This window comes from Lithobates pipiens, unplaced genomic scaffold (assembly GCF_037356315.1).
Source record: "Lithobates pipiens isolate NorthernLeopardFrog02 unplaced genomic scaffold, aLitPip1_a1.2 Scaffold_1, whole genome shotgun sequence".
NCBI lineage: Eukaryota > Metazoa > Chordata > Amphibia > Anura > Ranidae > Lithobates > Lithobates pipiens.
In genome coordinates this window covers 90,864,962-90,885,476 of record NW_027507685.1, presented here as the reverse complement: position 1 = coordinate 90,885,476, position 20,515 = coordinate 90,864,962, and the positions used below count along the sequence as shown (strand labels likewise).

At 43.9% G+C, this 20,515-nt stretch overlaps 1 long non-coding RNA gene across 1 annotated transcript; it reads right to left on the bottom strand.

Annotated features, from left to right (window-relative positions):
• Window positions 1-10,830: 10,830 nt before the first annotated feature.
• LOC143946072 (uncharacterized) lies at window positions 10,831-18,006 on the bottom strand. The gene is made up of 2 exons (XR_013265181.1): window positions 17,488-18,006; window positions 10,831-13,111 (listed from the first exon to the last, which is right to left on the bottom strand). It is a non-coding gene; the product is annotated as an uncharacterized LOC143946072 (long non-coding RNA).
• Window positions 18,007-20,515: the final 2,509 nt, after the last annotated feature.

The following is a 20,515-nucleotide window of genomic DNA, read 5'->3' as shown; positions in this document are numbered from 1 at the left end:
CTATCGTTTTCTAGTCTATTTTCTATTTTATTATAATCTTTTCTATCCAAATTTAAAATTAATTAATTAAAAAATTTGAATTCATACTATTTGAAATTCAAATTTATTCTATTTGAAATTGGAATTTCAGAAGATGGTTGTATATTCTTTCTATTTTATTCAATTAAATTATATTTTTTTCTAATCTTTTCTATTTGAATTAGAAATTTTGGAAGATGGTTAGTTACTTACTTATATACATCTGTCACATCAACTTCTCGTACTTGCAGTATACCAGCGCAAAAAAACACATCTCATTTCATTTATATTTATCACATCAATGAAGTTGTCAGCATGCCTGATTGAAGAAGTCACAGATGTCGATCGCAAGGCAAGTACATATGCTGTAAGTCATTGTCCACTTCCCCCGTCACTTGCCACAAGTTGTGTATTGTCCACTTGCCACATCACCTGCGACAAGTTGTGTATTGTCCACTTGACATGACACCTGCCATGAGTGCCACGTGACCGGCCACGAGTGCCACATGACCAAGTTGTGGATTGTCCACTTGCCACATCACCTGCCACAAGTTGGTTCCTAGCACCAAGTGACCCTGAGATATGGACAATATGCCAAGTACTTTTCTGCAGAAGAGAATGACATTTTGCGACCCAACTTTGGGGCCACGTATCTCGGGGCCACTTATAGCTAGAAACCCCAAATTTGGTATGCAAACACAGTAGAACTAGCACTACAACATGTCCAATTTGGGGTTTCTAGCTCCAAGGGACCCCAAGTTACAAGCCCCCAAAGTCGGGTCGCAAAATGTCAAGCACTTTTCTGCAGCAGAGAATGACATTTTGCGACCTGACTTTGGGGCCCCGTAACTCAGGGTCACTTGGAGCTAGAAACCCAAAATTTGGAGATGTTCTAGTTCCACTGTGTTTGCATACCAAATTTTGGGTTTCTAGCTATAAGTGGCCCCGAGATACGTGGCCCCAAATTCGGGTCGCAAAATGTCATTTTTCGAATTTGATTCGAATTTCGTTTGAATTTGTTAGCATTGTAATTCGGTAATTCGGATGCATCCGAATGTCCGAATAATGAAAATTCGTCCAAGTTTCGATTCGGAACGAAACGTAAAGGAACATGTCTGCTGTCTGCCAAATACCAAGTTCCATCTTGAGACTATATGTCATATGTAGCAACCTCTAGTGTGTTAGAAGAATATTATATGTCTGTTAGAGTAGGGAAACTTTCAGGCTGGTGTGTTTTGATCTGCATTGGGAGTGGTTCAGAGTAGTGCCGGGTGACTCACAGGTAGAATAACCAGGACCTCCCACTTCTTTCCAGAATGTTCTGGTGTTTTCTGGAAAGAGAGGTGGAGAGGTGAAGTGGAGCTGCCTGGGGTGTTCTGAGGAGCCATGACCAAGCCCCAATCTGGATTGGCAGGGGGCAGGCCTCTTTAAATACCCAGGGTCAGCCCAGCTGGAGAGGAGTTGTTCGGGTGGAAGATGGAGATGGAGTGTTAGGCTGTCGGGGCTTTTGAGGGAGCTCCCCAGTCTGGGGGGGGGGTGGGTGCCCTTGGGCCTTGACTCGGATGGGGACATGACCCTCTTACAACCCAAAGAGGTGTCCTGAGCAGGAGGCACAGGAGGAGCAAGAGAGGACAGAAGGAGAACACTGCCGGGCAAGTCTCCAGGAGTTCTGCAGAGGCAGCCAAGAGGGCTGACGAGTGTTCACACAGTCAGGAGGACTGGGAGGCACACCTGAGAGGACTGAGATGTAGGAGTCTGGAATGGGTACAGAGCCAGTCTGGGGGATTGTGCTGGCATGGGCAGTGGAAAGAAGCAGCTGCAGCCAGGAGGGCTGGCAGTGCCTGAAGAGGTGGTACTGGGAGCAGTAGCCACAGGGACAGCTAGCACTGGAACTTTCTATATTATTGCTACACCATAGGGAGCCCCCGTCCCTGCCTGCAAAGGGCATGTGCTTTAAGCCTGGCTGAGCCAGTGTCAGGCCTACAGTGCTAGTTGGTCCAGGAAGAACAAGCAAGTGATGTGCTGGAGGAGTGAGGAGTGATAGATTACAAGCAAGGAAGTGCAGGAGGAGAAGAGGAGATTGTATATACTGTAATGTATATCCACTAAGGACCGCCTCATGCCGATGTATGTCGGCAGAATGGCACAGCTGGGCACAAGCACGTACCTGTACATTGCTTTTTAAGTGCCCAGCTAGCGGCGAGCTCCCGACTTGGTCCTGAGCTCCGTGACCGGGGCCGCGGGACCAGCGGACCCGATCTCCACTGGTGTCCCGCGATCGGGTCACAGAGCTTAAGAAGAGGTCTGTGTAAACAAATCCGTGCTTCCCTGTGTGGCTGTCACCGATCGTCTGTTCCCTTTTATAGGGAAGGATGATCAGTGACGTCACATGCAAGGCCACACCCCCTACAATAAAAAATACACATAACAACATATATAACACCTACACTGCCCCCAAGTGGTTAACTCCTTCACTGCCAGTGTCATTTACACAGGAATCAGTGCATTTAAATAGCACTGATTGCTGTGTAAATGACAATGGTTCCAAAAATGTGTCAAAAATGTCTGATGTGTCCGCCATAATGTCGCAGTCACAATAAAAATCGCTAATCGCCGCCGTTACTAGTATAAAAAAAAAATATTAATAAAAATGCTATAAAACTATCCCCTATTTTGTAAACGCTATAACTTATGCGCAAACCAATCAATAATCGCTAATTGCGATTTTTTTTACCAAAAATATGTAGAAGAATAGGTATTGGCCTAAACTGAGGAAAAACATTTTTTTTATATTTTTTGGGGATATTTATTATAGCAAAAAGTTAAAAATATTGAATTTTTTTCAAAATTGTTGCTCTATTTTTGTTTATAGCGCAAAAAATAAAAACCGCAGAGGTGATCAAATACCACCAAAAGAAAGCTCTATTTTTGGGGAAATTTTGTTTGGCAGCAACGTCGCACCACCGTGCAATTGTCAGTTAAACGACGCAGTGCCGAATCGCAAAAAGGGGCTTGGTCCTTTGGCTGCAAATTGGTCCGGGGCTTAAGTGGATATAGTTGGTCCCAATTTTGACTGTCAATTATCTGAGCATCTCATAAGTTTCCTAACCTTTTCCAAGTTAAATTCCCCTCAATAAAATGTGCAAGGACTGCTTTCATGTCTCTGGATGCTTGAAAAGTATGTGCCTGACGGACTACTGCACTCAGCAGCCCATAAGGGGGTACCGCTACACATACATGGCAACATATGGAGTGTAAAATATTAACCCGTCGTCACTATTGGTTTGCATTCTGGCTAACAAGTCAATGTACAGTAAAAGGCTACTGAGTGAGATTTGGACAGTGAGTAGCAAATGTCCTTTAACGACTTGATTTTAGCAAGTTCATATATTATTGCAGAAAAAGATAAAGACAAGGTAAACTGAAGGTTTTAAAAGCCATATAACCTGAGCCTCATCTGAAATACTATGGGCTGAGATACTACTGTAGATAAAACCAGACGCAAACAAACCATTAGGATTGTATAGATTAACCTTTAACTCCCTGCTCCTTATGTAAAAAATTGCCATACACAGCTGAATTCTGTGCATCAGACTAAATTTGAGCCTTGCCAGCACCACCTGGCTCAGCCAACTTTGATTAGAAAATCGAAGGACCTGGACAGAAAACAGTCAGCTGAACATTGTCTGCAGCCAATCAACTGCAGTCACTGTTTGGGTATTGTGACAGTTATGGGTGTCGGCTATCAGTATAATATAGTCGACCGCGGGTGTCGGCTGTCACAGCACAATAACTGCCAGTGGGGGATCTTTGGATCTCTCTCGTTCAGTTCACTGCGCTGAATAAACCAAATCTTAACATGGATTGCCATTTGATTGCCACTGTTGGCTTACATCACAGAGCCGGTCCAGGCTCGGGCAAGATTGCAACAATGAAGTTGGGATCTGCATCCGACTCAGCCTCACAACGAGCCGCTGAGAGCCTAAGCCGGCCACTGCCACCCCCTCCACAGCCTAGCACTCCAGTGAATGGAGGGAGGGCAGAGCTGAGAGCCGGTGACTGACAGTCACCAGCTCTCTGCTCATGGAGCTCTGAGAACTGAGCGATCGCCAGTGTTTGATCACTCGGTTCTCAGTGTTAGAGCAGATGCTTACCTAGATAAGTATAATTCTGCAAAAAACAAAACCCCAAACTTCTCTTTTATAATAGTTTTTACCCAAGATTCACTCAACTGACAGCTCATACACTTTTCACAAAGTATCCAATTAAAAAAGTGTGAATCTTGGACGAAAGCTGTGAGAATCTTGTGTGAAAACATTGTTATGGACCCCTTTAAAGTTGATCTCCAGTTTTTAAGTGAAAGCTAAATAGTTTGTTTGGACCAAGCTAAAAACAAACAAAACAAACCAAAAGTGCTCTATGAATGGGCATGTAACCTCAGCTGCATATAGTATACAGTGCTGGATTTCAGCAGTGGGATGGAAACTTTCTGGCCCGCTCCAGGAACAACATTGGGTTTGGATGAACGATGCTCAGCCTTTCATGGGTGGGAAACACATCAGAGTCTCCCATCACTTCAGAGGTCCTCCCATCACATCAGAGTCCCCCCTATACATCAGAGTCCCCCAACATCACATCAGTGTCCCACCATCACAGAGCCCCCCCCCAGTCACACAGTCTGCCACATCATAGAGTCTTCAAATCACACGGTCAAGCAATAACAGAACCCTTCAATCACAGAGTGGTCCTCCCCCCACCCCCCCATGACAGAACCCTTCAATCACACAGTGGCTCCCCCAATGACAGAACCCTTCAAGCGCACAGCCCCCCCATAGCAGAACCCTTCAAGTGCACAGCCCCCCCATAGCAGAACCCTTCAATCACACAGTCGCCCCCCAATGACAGAACCCTTCAAGTGCACAGCCCCCCCATGATAGAGCTCTTCAGTCATACAGTTCCCCCCCCCCCCATGACAGAACCCTTCAATCACACAGTCGCCCCCCCCAATGACAGAATCCTTCAAGCGTACAGTCCCACCCCATGACAGAACCCTTCAGTCATACAGTCCCCCCCCCATGACACTTTTAATCACATGGTGCCCCCATGACAGAACCCTTCAATCACAATATCCTCCATCAGAGCCACTCCCGATTCAGGGCTAACTGGGTTCTGTGCTCATGGCGCCCCAGGGAACCAAAATAGGACCCTGGTTGAGAAATGCTTCCCTAAGGAGAACAGTGATGGATGGATCTCATGTACTCCCACTACCAGGCATGGTCCTACAACATGCTAATATGGTCAAATATCTCACTGTTTATTGTTTTTGGGAGATATTTGCTAATTTATGAACAGCTTATAGTACAACAATATACAGTGACTTGAAAACGTATTCACACCCCTTGAAATTTTCCACGTTTTGTCATGTTACAACCAAACAGCTAAATGTATTTCATTGGGATTTTATGTGATAGACCAACATAAAGTGGTACATAATTGTGAAGTGGAAGGAAAATGATAAATAGTTTTCCAAATTCTTTTTTTTACAATTAAATATCTGAAAAGTGTGATGTGCATTTGTATCCAGCCCCCTTTACTCTGATACCCCTAACTAAAATCTAGAGGAACCAATTGCCTTCAGAAGTCACCTAATTAGTAAATAATTAGTAAATAGAGTCCACCTGTGTGTAATTTAATCACAGTATAAATACAGCTGTTCTGTGAAGCCCTCTGAGGTTTGTTAGTGAACAAACAGCATCATGAAGGCCAAAGAACACACCAGACATGTCAGGGATAAGGTTGTGGAGAAGTTTAAAGCAAGGTTAGGTTATGAAAAAATATCCTAAGCTTTGGACATCTCACGGAGTACTGTTTATCCCGTCATCCGTAAATGGAAAGAGTATGGCACAACTGCAAACCTACCAAGATATGGCCGTCCACCTAAACTGAGAGGTGAGCATTCATCAGAGAAGGTGCTCTGGTCAAATGAGACCAAAATTGAACTTTTTAGCCTAAAAGCAAAATTCTATGTGTAGCAGAAAACTAACACTGCACATCACCCTAGACACACCATCCCCACTGTGAAACATGGTGGTGGCAGCATCATGTTGTGGGGATGCTTTTCTTCAGCAGGGACAGGGAAGATGGTCAGAGTTGATGGGAAGATGGATGGAGCCATATACAGGACAACCTTAGAAGAAAACTTGTTAGCCCTTGTACACACGGTCGGAAATTCCAACCACAAAATCCATCTGACGGATTTTGTCCGAAACTGGTGTTGCATACACACGGTCAGACAAAGTTGTTGGAAAATCCGATCGTTCAGAACGTGATGACGTTTGTTCGTTACGACGGGACTACGTTCAGCCTAGTAGCCAATAGCTTTGCTCTCGTACTTTGATCTGAGCATGCGTGACACTTTTTCCGATCGGAATTCTCTACAAACGATCGGAAAAAGTCTGATCGGAAAAAGTCTGATAGAGCCCACACACAATCAGATTTTCCAACAATATAATCTGATCGGACCTTTTCTGACGGAATATCTGACCGTGTGTACAAGGGCTTAGAGTCTGCAAAAGACTTGAGACTGGAGCGGAAGTTCACCTTCCAGCAGGACAACGACCCTAAACATACAGCCAGAGCTGCAATGGAATGGTTTACATCAAAGCATATTCATGTGTTGGAATGGCCCAGTCACAGTCCAGACATAAATCCAGTTGAGAATCTGTGGCAAGACTTGAAAATTGCTGTTCACAGATGCTCTCCATCCAATCTGACAGAGCTTGAGCTATTTTGCAAAGAAGAATGGGCAGAAATGTCCCTCTCTAGATGTGCAAAGCTGGTAGAGACATCCCCAAAAAGACTTGGACTGTAACTGCAGCGAAAGGTGGTTCTGAAAAGTATGGGGGGCTGAATACAAATGTACGCCACACTTTTCACATATTTATATGTACAAAAAATAATGGTATCTGAATTTAACTAGTTCTCGACCTTAAGCATGCCTGTTTTGCTCTAAAAACTTAAATGAAGTACCTTTAATGCACCTTGGACCTTTAATGCATACCTGTTACTCCCTGCCCCCACTGAGGCTACAGAATACCTTCAAATGACCCAGATTCTTGAACTGTATACAATATAAAATCCTCCAGTGCTTCCACAGGATAAGCATAGAGAGTGCCAGATAATTACAGATAATGCTAGCACTGTGACATTAGTCCGCTCTGCTCATTTCTTTCTTCCAAGAAGATCAACTTAAATCATTTAGCAAAGTCTGAGCGCCATACAAGAACTTGGACGCATGCATCATGTGCAGAGCAGAATCTTTTTTTCTTATAGGCTCCCATGGCCCATCCCTCTTCTCCCCCTTTAGCAGCCATTCACTGAGGCAGGAGAGCCAGAGCTGCAGAATCACCTGACTGGAGCTGATTAAAAATAGATATGTAGCACCCTTCTAGTATAGAGTAGGCTGCTAGTTAAACTTACCGTATATACTCGAGTATAGGCCGACCCGAATATAAGCTGAGGCACCTAATTTTACCACAAAAAAAATGGGGAAACATATTGACTCGAGTATAAGACTAAGGTGGGAAAATGCAGCAGCTACTGGGTAAACTGTGCCCATTTGCAGCCTCACCGTTTCCATTTGCAACCTCACTGTGCCCATTTGCAGCCTTACTGTGCCCATTTGCAGCCTCATTGTGTCCATCTGCAGCCGTACCTTCGATTACTAAAACAGTTGGTGTCTCCCGCTGTGTTATGCAGTCTGTTCAGCGCCCGTCCATTGTAACAAAGCCCCGCCTCCTCCTCCTCCGTGATAGAGGAACACTGATACAGTTTCTCAGCATTGTATCAGTGTTCCTCTATCATGGAAGAGGAGGAGGCGGGGCTTTGTTACAGTGGGCCCTAACAGACTGCATAACACAGCGGGAAACACCTGCTGTTTTAGTAATCAAAGGTACGGCTGCTGTACGGTTCGCTCGAGTATAAGCCGGGGGGGTTCAGCCTAATAAATGGGCTGAAAAACTCATCTTATACTTGCGTATATATGGTAGTTTGGCTCTTCTATAATCAGTGGAGCAGGGGTGGGTTGTTTAAGGCTATTCAGTGTTTCACAGGCTGCTGTTACTTCCCCCTGTCTTCTAGAGCAGAGGGTCTCCAAACTTTCTAAACAAAGGGCCAGTTTACTGTCCTTCAGGCTTTAGGGGGCCGACCTGTTGCCAGCAAAAGTAGAAAGTGACCCATCATTGGTTTTATTGGGAGGAATAGTGCCCCATTGTGGATATCAATGAGAAGAACAGTGCCCTATTGATGGTGTCAGTAGGGGGAATGGTGCTTCATTATTGGTGTCAACTGGGGGAATAGTGCCCCAAGGGCCAGTAAAAGGCAAGCAAAGGGCCACACCTGGCCCCCAGGCCAAAGTTTGGAGACCACTGTTCTAGAGGCTTCTAGAAATATAGGAAGGAAAGCAGATCAGGCAGTCTGAATATTTGTGGGACTCCATCCAATCCCTGGGGTGGTGTGCCCAGAAGTTGGAAAGTTTTGACACAAGAGGAGACACGGCGGAGGAAGCCTGAGGACTAGAGCCGAGTGGACACAGGAGTCGCCACTTCCTGCCACTACAGATGAAGAGGGGGAGAGCCTTGTCACTCCAGGAGAGGAGCATAGCCCCACCCCTTGAGTGGTAAGGGGGTGGTTGGTTAAAGTGACAGCTGATGGATGCCTGGTTGCATATGATGGGCACAGTGGCTGTATTTGGTGGATACAGTTGCTGCACATGATGGGCACAGTGGCTGTATTTGGTGGGCACAGTGGCTGCACATGATGGGCACAGTGGCTGTATTTGGTGGGCACAGTGGCTGCACATGATGGGCACAGTGGCTTTATTTGGTGGGCACAGTGGCTGCACAGTGGCTTTATTTGGTGGGCACAGTGGCTGCATATGATGGGCACGTGGGCTGCATTTGATGGCAAAGTGGCTGTATTTGATGGGCACAGTGGCTGCATATGATGGGCACAGTGGCTGCATATGATGGGCACAGTGGCTGTATTAGCTGGGAACAGTGGCTGCATATAAGATGGGCACAGTTGGCTGCATATGACGGGCACAGTGGCTGCATTTGAAGGCACAGTGGCTGCATTTGCTGGGCACAGTGGCTGCCATTGATGGCACAGTGGCTGTATTTGATGGGCGCAGTGGCTGCAATTGATGGCACAGTGGCTGCATTTGATGGGCACAAAGGCTGCAGTTGATGGCACAATGAGACATATTTCAGAATTTTTCAGTTTGGTTGCGCCACCCCAAAAATTGTGAGCACCAGCCGCCATCGCTCCCTGCCCTCACTGTAGCTATAGAATTCCTTTAAATTACTCAGATTCCAATCTCTATTGCAAGTATTTTCTAAAATACAAAAACATGGCATTTGTTTGTGGAACTAAATGTAATCCACTCAGAGTTTACGCATACTTTACCCGAAGTGGATTGGAATATCTTGTTAAGGCACGTGCAGAAAAGGGTGCTGCCTGTCTGATTGACCCAGATTCTGAAACTCCTTATACAAATTAATAACCTCCAGTGCTTCCACATGATAAGCATAGAGAGTGCCAGATAATTAAAGATAATACTAGCCCGGTGACATTAACAGCGGCTCTGCTAATTTCTTCCTTCCAAGAAATTCAACTTAAATCATTTAACAAAGTCTGAGTACCGTACATGAACTTGGATGCATGCAACATCTGCAGAGCAGAATCTTTTTTTTTGCTCTAATTTAGTTATTCTCTCAAACTAGTCACAAGACAAGCAGGCAGGAACTGAGAAAGTGGTTCATAGGCCTAGAGGGTTGATGCGCAAACTTGGATTTAAGTCAAAAACATTCCAGATCCTCAGTCGTTCAGTCTCACAACAAAGCAAAAAGACAAGTAGCTACTCTTTTCTAATTCATCTGTCATTCCTTTGAGCATATTTACCATACACAATATGACCAAAGTTTGTGGACACCTGACCATCACATCTATATGAGGTTATAGGGCATCTGTTAGAAGTTTTTGAGGTAATTAATATTTTAAGTGCTAAAAGTTTCTGAAAATATATGTAAGTTATATGTTCGGTGGTAAGTGATGGTTTCTGAAGGTCACACAACAGCAGATCGTATAGATAGGAGTGATTTTGTTGAGTAGGTATTTCTATTTTTGCGTTACTATGTCAGTACAATGGGTGGAGTTATGCTACTTATCTATAGACTGAACCATATTGGGTATATATGCAAATGTGGGAGTTATTAGGATATGCTGACATAGCATCATGAAAAGTATAAGAAGAGAGTAAGGTTATGAGAGAGAAGATCGGTGGGAAGAGAAGTAACGCTATACTTTGAAAATGTAACACCAGAAGTGCCACCTTAGAAGCCATCACCATGCCATATGTTACTGAACAATAAACCAACTATTGTACGGCCGAAGGATTCTTCAATTTCTACTCCTGAAAGTACGTTTGAAATGCCTTGGATGAAAAATACATATCTCCGCTACACACCCTTTGGAGAAGGGTTACTGATTCACATATAACACAAAGACTTTGCTATTCATTAAGAAACGCTCCTGTGAGTATGTAGAGTTTCCATTACATTACATTTTACTACTTTACATCACTTTCAACAGCATCCCATTCCAAAACTATGGCAACTAATATAGAGTTAGCTGGGGAAGCCTTTGGTGGCTGTTAGGTTGCTCGTCTTCTGTAAGTAACCCCTGGTAGCCTAGGCTAGGATGGAAGAGCGGAGGTCCCTTTCACCGGTGGACAAACATCACACATACACACGATTGTACGTGAATAATGAATGTGCATATTGAAGCACACACAGCAGTTTTATTTAGTTTGAGCTAAAGGACAGCCCTGTGGTTTAGCCAATCAGGTAATTCATACATACATCGACATTTTTCTTAAACTCATGACATTATCTAAGTCAAAGGTGAAATACAGTCTTCTGATAGTTATTTCGTCATTTCAACATCTGCTGACTGACCATATTCTTGCGTAACCAGTCCTATCTTAGCTTTGTACCTCTTACCGCAGACAGATGCTTCCTAATATGTCAACATCTTGCATCTTAATTCTGAACTTAGTGAAATGCACGCCTAAGCATATTATCTTAGACCTTTAACCTAGTATATCTTTTGGTAACCTTAATAAGTATTCCCTTATAATCCTTCCTTTGATCATTCTGTGATTTACATAATGATCATTCCTTTTCTAATTTAATAGCACAGGCTTCATACTCCGAACCCTTATGCTCTTGGTTTTTATACCATACCGTTGGATCCTTAACAATGGAAGTGAGTTTCAGATCCTTCGGAGCGGCCGTGTTTCCCTTTTTACATAAACATTTGATTATCTTATAACAGGCATATAAAAATAGAATGAAGAGAATCACAGTGACAATTGTCATGGCAGCATTTCGGAGCCAAGATATTAATCCCCCAAAACTAAAACTGCTCGAGAAGGGATCCCAGTTTTTTCCTATGTTCCTTGCCTCTTTCTGTAGTTTATTTACCTCTTCCCTGTGTTGGGCAATAACGTCATAGTAGTCTGGGACTTCGATGCTGGTATTATGAATCCAGGTACAGCACTCATAATCCTCAGTAGTCTCACAGAGGCCAGTAAGGGCTGCACTCATACTTTCTATAGCCAACTCATGTAGTTCTAGTTGCTTCCTAATTGCCCTAGTTTCTAGATTTAGTTTGGTTATGTCATCAGAATTTTCCTCCAGAATCTCATCAATTATGCCAGTGTAATTATTTAATCTTTTCATTAGGTCAATTCCCCACCCTGTCCAGGAAGGGAACCATGCCCAGGCCATATCTTTTTCTAAAAACAATTCTCGTTTATTACGGTGTCTAAGGGGATATCTAGGATGCATGCTGGCTTCAAGGAGGTGACTTCCCTTGTTATCCCCTAATACCCCCATAATAGGAACCAGGGCTGCAAGGTAACACCACCCCTGGAGTTTGGTTGGGATCCAGGGGTGACAGAGTTTGCCGCAGCATATATATATGGTATTTCCTAGAGCTAGGGGTCGTTTATGGAACACGTTCCTAAGAGTATCAGAAAGGCCAGAGAGCACCAGAATTGACATTAATTGGTGTATTGTAGTCTTGGTACTGGAGCTAAGAAAGTCTAAAAAGGTGGCATTTAGGGTGGGATCTGAAGTATGGAAGAAAGAAGGACTGTTAAATGATGTCATTGAAATGTTAAGTTTTGCTTGTTTGCAAACCTCGGCTCCATCTGTGGTGTTTCCCAGTCGGAAACACCAGTCTGGGAAGTGGCTTCTACCTATAATTTGGAAAGTGAGGGTTTTATTTGGAAGGGTCCTAGTAACATTCGTTAGGACGATAGGGGGTGTTCCATTAAGGAGGGGGGTAAAATTCAAGGGGACTGCCATGAGAGGGATTCTAGCTGTACTGGGATGTAGCTTGCTGCAAATCCAGCATTTCTCAAAACCAGATTTTTGAGCATAGCTATATTTGAATTTTAGTAGTAACATCTTGTTAGTCAGTCCCTTAGGTGACTCATTAACGGGTACAATACTTCTACTATGTCTTTGGCCGGGGGTATTATTCATCTTAGGTGGTCCACATATCCCTTTTAATAGACCTAAGTCTTCTGGATGATATATACAGTTGGCTATAAACCATGTGGGCAGGAATACAAATAGTACCAGACTACCCCAAAGGCATACAGCCTTCCCTGACACTGAAGGTAAAAACATTTCTACAAGTTCTTATGCTTGTCCTTCTTCTTCGCTATCATGTAGGGTTTCAAGGGTTAATTGTCCAATGCCTTCCTGAATCTCCTGCAGTTCCGGTCGCTGTTCGGGTGGGTCGGGTTCTCCTTCAATAGGTGGGGGGTCGGGGGTTGTGGGAAGCGGTGGGCACTTTTTCAGCCTGCTGGCGTGGATCCAGGTGTTTCCTTGGTCAGTCAGGACCGCAGTTCTGGACACCTTTTCAACCTTCCAAGGTCCAGAGTAGATTGGTCCGATCCTCTTTTTGTGGGCCAGTTGCTTGACTAGCACTTGATCTCCTGGGATGAAGGGGTGTGTTGGCTCTGTGGAAAGAGGAGAAAAGGTGACAGAAACTTGTTCGTTCATTTCATGAAGCATACTTACCAGGTTTTTCACGTACATTTCCTGTTGAGAATAAATGTCAATATCAGTGTCTTGGTCTAATGGGGGTAATTCTATGTTTGCGGGGATTCCCATGAGGACCTCAAAGGGTGATAATTTTGTTCTTGCATGTGGTGTGGTCCTAATTTGGAACAATACAGCAGGCAGATGGTCAAGCCATCCTTTCAACGTGCCTCCTGTGGCCTTTTTTAGTTTATCTTTGATATTCCTATTCATTCTTTCCACTACTCCTGCACTTTGTGGGTGATAAAGGATTTCATATATATATTGATCAAAGGGGCAGCCCCTATACAGGGGCGGACTGACAACTCATGGGGCCCCCGGGCAATAGGAGATTATGGGGCCCCCAGGCAATCAGAGATTATGGGGCCACATAGTATACACAAACACACACACAGTATAATATCACACACACAGTACACACAGACATGTTTCTATTGGCTGAGAAGGTACTGGAGAGGTGGGGCAACTATAATCTTGGGTTTTACTGAGGCTGGCAACCCTGATGGGGCCCCCTAGTGGCATGGGGCCCTCGGGCAGTGCCCGAGTAGCCCAATGGTCAGTCCGCCCCTGCCCCTATATGTCCTGGAACATGGAGATATGAGAGTATAAGTACACAGTTTGTTTCGGGTATGCCCAGGATCTTCCCCTCTTTTGACCAAAGACCTTCAGGGTCTTTGGTCAATCCTTCCTGTGTCCAAAAATGGACATCATCTTCTGTGGCCATTGATTGCATCTGTGCTATGACAGTTTTAAAGTTAGGTGCTGCGAAGTGTTCCTTGAAAAACATTGTTGTGGGGGCAGGTGGGTTAGGGGAAAAGGCAGCAGCTCTTTTAGCTTCTCTGTCAGCAAGAGCATTCCCTTTTGAAACACGACTGCTGTCAGAGGAGTGTGCCTTTACTTTAATTATGGCTACCTTTTTTGGAAGAAGAATGGCTTGGAGGAGAGCACTAATCTGTGTGGAGTTGGCAATTATTTTGTTGTCTGCTGTTTTAAAACCTCTATTGGCCCATATCACACCAAAATCATGCACCACTCCAAAAGCATATCTACTGTCTGTGTAGACGTTCACCTCTTTACCGGTGAATAGAATGCAGGCCCTAGTGAGGGCTTCTAACTCTGCTACCTGGGCTGAAGAAGGAGGTAATGATTTTGCCTCCAGTACGATGTCTGGTAGTTGAACAACTGCATAACCGGTTAAAAAGGTGGAGTCAGAGGGACGTGAGCAGCTACCGTCAACGAAAACATCCTCTGCACCTGAGATAGGGGTGTCAGTGAGATCCGGTCTGGGACTGGTAATAGCAGCAACCTTTTCCGAACAGTCATGTATAATGTCTGGGTCATGTGGTAAACGCAACATGGAATGCAAAAGGCGCACAGCGGGGTTGCTGGCAGGCACATATTTGAGTGTGAGGTTATCAGTGTTCATCAGTGTTATCTCATAACCACTAAGTCTTTGCGAGGTCATATGTTGGGTATTCATGTTCTGAATAAGATGCGTGACTGAATGAGTGGTATAGAGAGTCAATGGGTGACCTAGCACTAATTTGTTTGCATCTTGTACAGCCATTGCACAGGCAGCAAGATTTTGGAGACAGGATGGCATTCCCTGTACTTGGATGGGGAGTTTTTTTTGATAGATATGAGACAGGGCGATACCCTGATCCATGTTGTTGTGTTAGCACGGCGGCAAAAGAGCTTCCTGAAACTACACAGTACAGCTGAAAAGCTTTACCATAGTCTACCAATCCCAGGGCGGGAGCATTTGACAGACTGTTTAATAGAGCTTGAAAAGCTTGTAGTCTGTCTTCAGTCCAATCTATTAATTTAGGGGCTGTCGAGCCAGTAGCCTCTCTTAGGATACTATCATAATGAGAACAGTCAGGGATTCATTGGCGGCAATATACAATTGCACCCAAAAATGAGAGTAGGGCGGCCTTGTCTTTTGGCGGACTGAGAGCTTGTAGGGCTGCGGCACGTTTAGGTGACACCAGCCTTGTTCCTTCTCTAAGGATACAACCTAAGTATTCAACCTGGGACTGGCACCATTGCACCTTCTTCCTGGAGGCGAGGTGTCCAGCTCGGGCTAGGTGTCCCAACAGTGATGTTGAATCGACCGCACAATCTTCAGCAGTTCGACTGCACAGGAGCAAGTCGTCCACATACTGTATCAGTACCGACCCTCGCTCAGATGTCCAAGACTTGACAGTCTCGTTGAGTACCATAGAGAAGGCGGCTGGACTGTCTACATACCCTTGCCAGGTTAGTTGGCCCCCGGCCCAGGAGAAAGCAAACATAGGTTGGGCTTCCTCTGCAATGGGAATGCTAAAGAAAGCATTCGCTAAATCAATTACTGTGTAGCATAGAGAGTCTGCCGGTATGCATGAGAAAATAAAAGTGATGTCTGAGACTAGGGGTGGGAGGGGAATCACTTGTTTGTTTACTGCCCTTAGGTCTTGTATGTATAAGTCTCCACTCCCCACTGGCCTTTTTTTACGGGGTAAATGGGCGTGTTCCAGGGACTGATGATTGGTTTCAGGATACCTTTTGATATGTAATCATTAATTTGAGGGGAGATGCCTTTGACTTTCTCTGGGGGTAGGGGATACTGTTTTTGATATTGTATCCCTGCATCTGACCGCATTTGGGGTGCATATGGTGTGCAATTAATAAAGCCCACACTACCTTTGTTTTCTGCCCAAATTGTGTGATGGTCAAGGGAGGAAGGTATCATTAGAAAGAAACTCCTGTGTGCATGTCTTTTTGGGAACCCTCTGTGTGCATGTCGCTTAGGGCCATGTAAGTCACATAATGGTGAACTAGCGGTAAGGGAACCTTCTTTATTAAACTTAATGGTAATACACAGTTGTGCCAAGAGGTCCCGTCCCATAAGAGGCACAGGGCATGAGGACAAGACGGCAAAAGTTTGGGTACATAATTTCTGTCCTTCTGGAGTGGCTACAGTCAGTGGTGGAGTGATGGGATGGGTGACAGGTGTCCCATTAATACCAACAGAGTTTCCCTCGGTGCATTATTTGTGGCTGTGTAGGATATTGGGGTAGTGGTTGACGAGGGTTCTGGTATGGCAGATAACGGGGATACTGTGGGCGGGTCTGGGGGTTAAATCCCCTGCCTCTGCCTCTTGCTCTAATCTGTCCAGTCCTATAAGGGCACTGGGATTTCCAATGTCCTTGCTGTCCACAATTGCCTATATTTTCCAAGGCATTTGTTCCATGCACAGAAACAATCCTTCATGTATTGTGGGTCAGCCCCTTTGCAGGGAGGATAAGAATGCTTATGTACCTGACAAATTTTACTGACTTCTTGCCAGTCTTCCTCTGAACAAGGACCTTGGGGTCCTGGGTCATGGATTCCCAATTGGTGACACCTTTCCCGGACTTGTGTTCAAAATGGTTCTACCTGGGGGCCAGGGATCATATTACTGACAAATTCATAGGGTGATGGGGTGGCCATGGCTTGGGTTGCTGCAGAATTCCCCATCTAGTAGTCTGGGCAGTGTGTGTCTAGTGGCAGGACACAGGTGATAACACCCGGTTTGTCCAACAATCCGGTTTCTGGTCTGGGAGTAGGATCCCTGATCTTTTTTGGGGCAGATGGACTTATATAAAACTATGAAGATTTACCCTTAATATACGATGAAGGGTAAATCTTTCCTGGTGGCGGGATATACCCCTCTTACACCAAGTCTGCAAGAGAACCCCCCTGGTCTGGTGGTCAGTAAAATCCACTTGTCATCTATTCTTAGGAAGAGTAGACCTAACGTGCAATGGGGGCAGGCGGATGCTATGTCACTACAAGAGGGCTCCTCATACTCTGCACTCATTTAAACAACAACAATTATTTTCCTTATACTCTATATTAAAACTTATACTCTATATACTTACACACGTACCTAGAGAGAAACAGACATATTCTTAATATACTTTAAGACATGAAATAACCGTATTGCAATACATTTAACAATTTATAGTGCACTTTTTAAAAAAAAAATTTCAAATGGGCGTCCACTCCACCAATCCCTTTGTCACGGGCGTAATCTACTACTTCCCGTGTTAAAAATACTATTACCAATAGTTTTAAGTCAGACCAACCTAGTCGGACTCCCCTAAACCTATAAATTCCTTGCAAGCCCTTTTAACCTTCCGAGGGACCAGCCTAGTCCGCCGCGAAGGCACAGTTACTTCTTTTAAATTTAAACTAAGTTCGTAGCGGCCGCCCGGACAGAGTAAGTGTTTACACCATTCACCAATCAGGTAAAAAGAGTAAAGTGACCTACCTGTCGCAAGACGAACCCCACTTTTCTGGTACCAAAACTGTTAGGTTGCTCGTCTTCTGTAAGTAACCCCTGGTAGCCTAGGCTAGGATGGAAGAGCAAGGGTCCCTTTCACCGGTGGACAAACATCACACATACACACGATTGTACGTGAATAATGAATGTGCATATTGAAGCACACACAGCAGTTTTATTTAGTTTGAGCTAAAGGACAGCCCTGTGGTTTAGCCAATCAGGTAATTCATACATACATCGACATTTTTCTTAAACTCATGACATTATCTAAGTCAAAGGTGAAATACAGTCTTCTGATAGTTATTTCGTCATTTCAACATCTGCTGACTGACCATATTCTTGCGTAACCAGTCCTATCTTAGCTTTGTACCTCTTACCGCAGACAGATGCTTCCTAATATGTCAACATCTTGCATCTTAATTCTGAACTTAGTGAAATGCACGCCTAAGCATATTATCTTAGACCTTTAACCTAGTATATCTTTTGGTAACCTTAATAAGTATTCCCTTATAGTGGCCTTCCACAAGGTTTAATTCTCTGTCTTACAAAAAGTTGTATAATACACTATATGACCAGAGGTTTTGGAACACCTGACCATCACCCCATAAATGGACATCCCATTCCAAAATCATAGGTATTATTATGAAGGTAGGTAGGGAAACCTCTGGTTGCCTTCCACAAGATTTAATTATCGAAATGTCTTGTAAGAAGTTGTATAATACACTATATTGTCAGAAGTTTTGGAACACCTGAACATCACACCATACATGGGCACCCCATGCTAAAACCATGGACATTGACATCATTGTGGCTTGTCTTTTAGGAAGGCTTTCCACTATATTTACATTCCTAACTGTCTTGTAAGAAGATGAATAATACACTTGAGCATCACACCATACATGGTCATCCCATTCCAAATACATGGGCATTAATATGGAGTTGGTCACTCTTTGCAGCTACAGTATAACAGGCTCCACTCTTGAGAAGGCTTTTCAGAAGATCTTGGAGCTTGTTTGTGGAATATTGTGTTGATTCAGCCAAAAATAATATTTGTGAGGTCAGTTACTGATTTTGGGTGACAAGAGCTGGACCACAATCATTGTTCCAGCTCATAGCAAGATGTTCAAATGGGCTGAGGTCAGGGCTCTGAGAAGGACACTTATGTTTTTTAACACCAAACTAGTTAAACCATGTCTTTACAGGGTTGACTTTGTCTAAATCACCTGAATGTATTTGCAGTGCTGTTATACACTATATGACCAAAGGTTTGTCGACACCTTACCATCATACCTATATGAGCTAGCTTGTTAGACAACGTATTCCAAGATCACTACATATTAAAATGGAACTGGCTAGGATAGTCTCTGGTCTTGTAGGAAGGCTTTCCACAGGATTTAAAGTCTTGTAAAAAGGTGTATGATACACTATATGGCTAGAAGTTTGGGAAGATATGACCATCACACTATACATGAACATCCCATTCCAAAGCCATGGGCGATGCCCACCCCCCTTACCCCCACTTGACGGCTATAACAGGTCTCAGTCTTCTGGAAGGTTTTGGAGCCATTCAGTGGGAAATTGTGTCGATTTAAAAGAACATTTGTGAGTTCAGGTACTGATGTCACATGAGAAGACCTGGCTCACAATAATTGTTCCAGTCCAAACCAAGATGTTCATTAGGATTGAGGTCAGAGCTCTGAGGCTCAAAACTGATGTTCTAATTCATTCCAAAGGTGTTCAGTGGGATTGAGGTCAAGGCTCTGTGCAGGAAAACTCGAGTTCCTCCACCCCAAACTGGTCAAACCTTGTCTTCATGGAGCTGGTCCAAACTTATCAACCCATATCTTTATGGAGCTGGTTCAAACTGGTTAACCCATGTCTTTATGGCGCTGATCCAAACTGGTCAACCTATGTCCTTTGGAGCTGGTCTAAACTGATCAACCCATGTCTTTATGGAGCTGGTCCACACTGGTCAAACCATGTGTTTATGGAGCTGGCCAAAACTGGTCAATCCATGTCATTATAGAGCTAGTCCAAACTGGTCAACCCATGTCTTTATGGAGCTGGTCCACACTGGTCAAGCCATGTCTTTATGGAACTGGCTTTGTACACAGGGGCACAGTCATGCTGTAATATAAAAAGGTCTTCCCCACACTTAAGCCACATTTTTTATTTTTTTTTGTTTTTGGGTTGAGTGGGAAATTGTCAAAACTGTATGTACTCTTATTGGCAAGATTTCCCTTTACTTCTTGTCACAGATACACAACGAGAGGTGAATTCCTCTTAGAGAACTGAAACCAGAACTCAGTTGGAAGATTTCACTTTTTCTCTTCTGGTGATAATCGTAAAATGTGGTATTTGCCCTCACCGGTGACAGTGATCACCAGGACAAGGAGTGAAGGCGATATTCCCCAGCAGAGACACAGACTGTGATAAAAAAAACTTGGTGGAGGATTTCAACACTTGCCTTGTAAAAAACAAAACAAAGATTTGTTTGTTTTGTAGCAGCATACAATTACTGCTTGAGCAATATAAATCAATAACTCAATCCAAAAATCAATAGCATTCTCCTATGTACAACAGAGTGTTTTGAATCAACAGTTCCCAAACCGTTCGTCACAAACAACCTGCGCAGACTGGACTGGGTATTGTTTCACTGACTTCAAAGGTCTGGTGTACAAATACACTGGTGACCTTTTTTATCTGAAATTAGAATTGTTGCCAAACATTTAAGCGATTATTTTAAAGTAGACGTAAACCCAACCTGAATGGCATTAACTTATTAACCTAACGTACTGTGAATCATAAACAATAGATTTTTTTTCTCTAATAATTGTTTTTAACTTTTTATCCTTTGTTGCATTTCAGTGCTGTTGATTTCCTGCAGCCTCTTTGCAGCATCTACATGCACTCCTAGGATGGCTTTTCTCTAGGTGTGTTTTCTGATGATGACAACACTGCATCATGTCCATGCAATGTGTGTTGAAATGGCCATTTGTAGTCACCATTGGAAGTC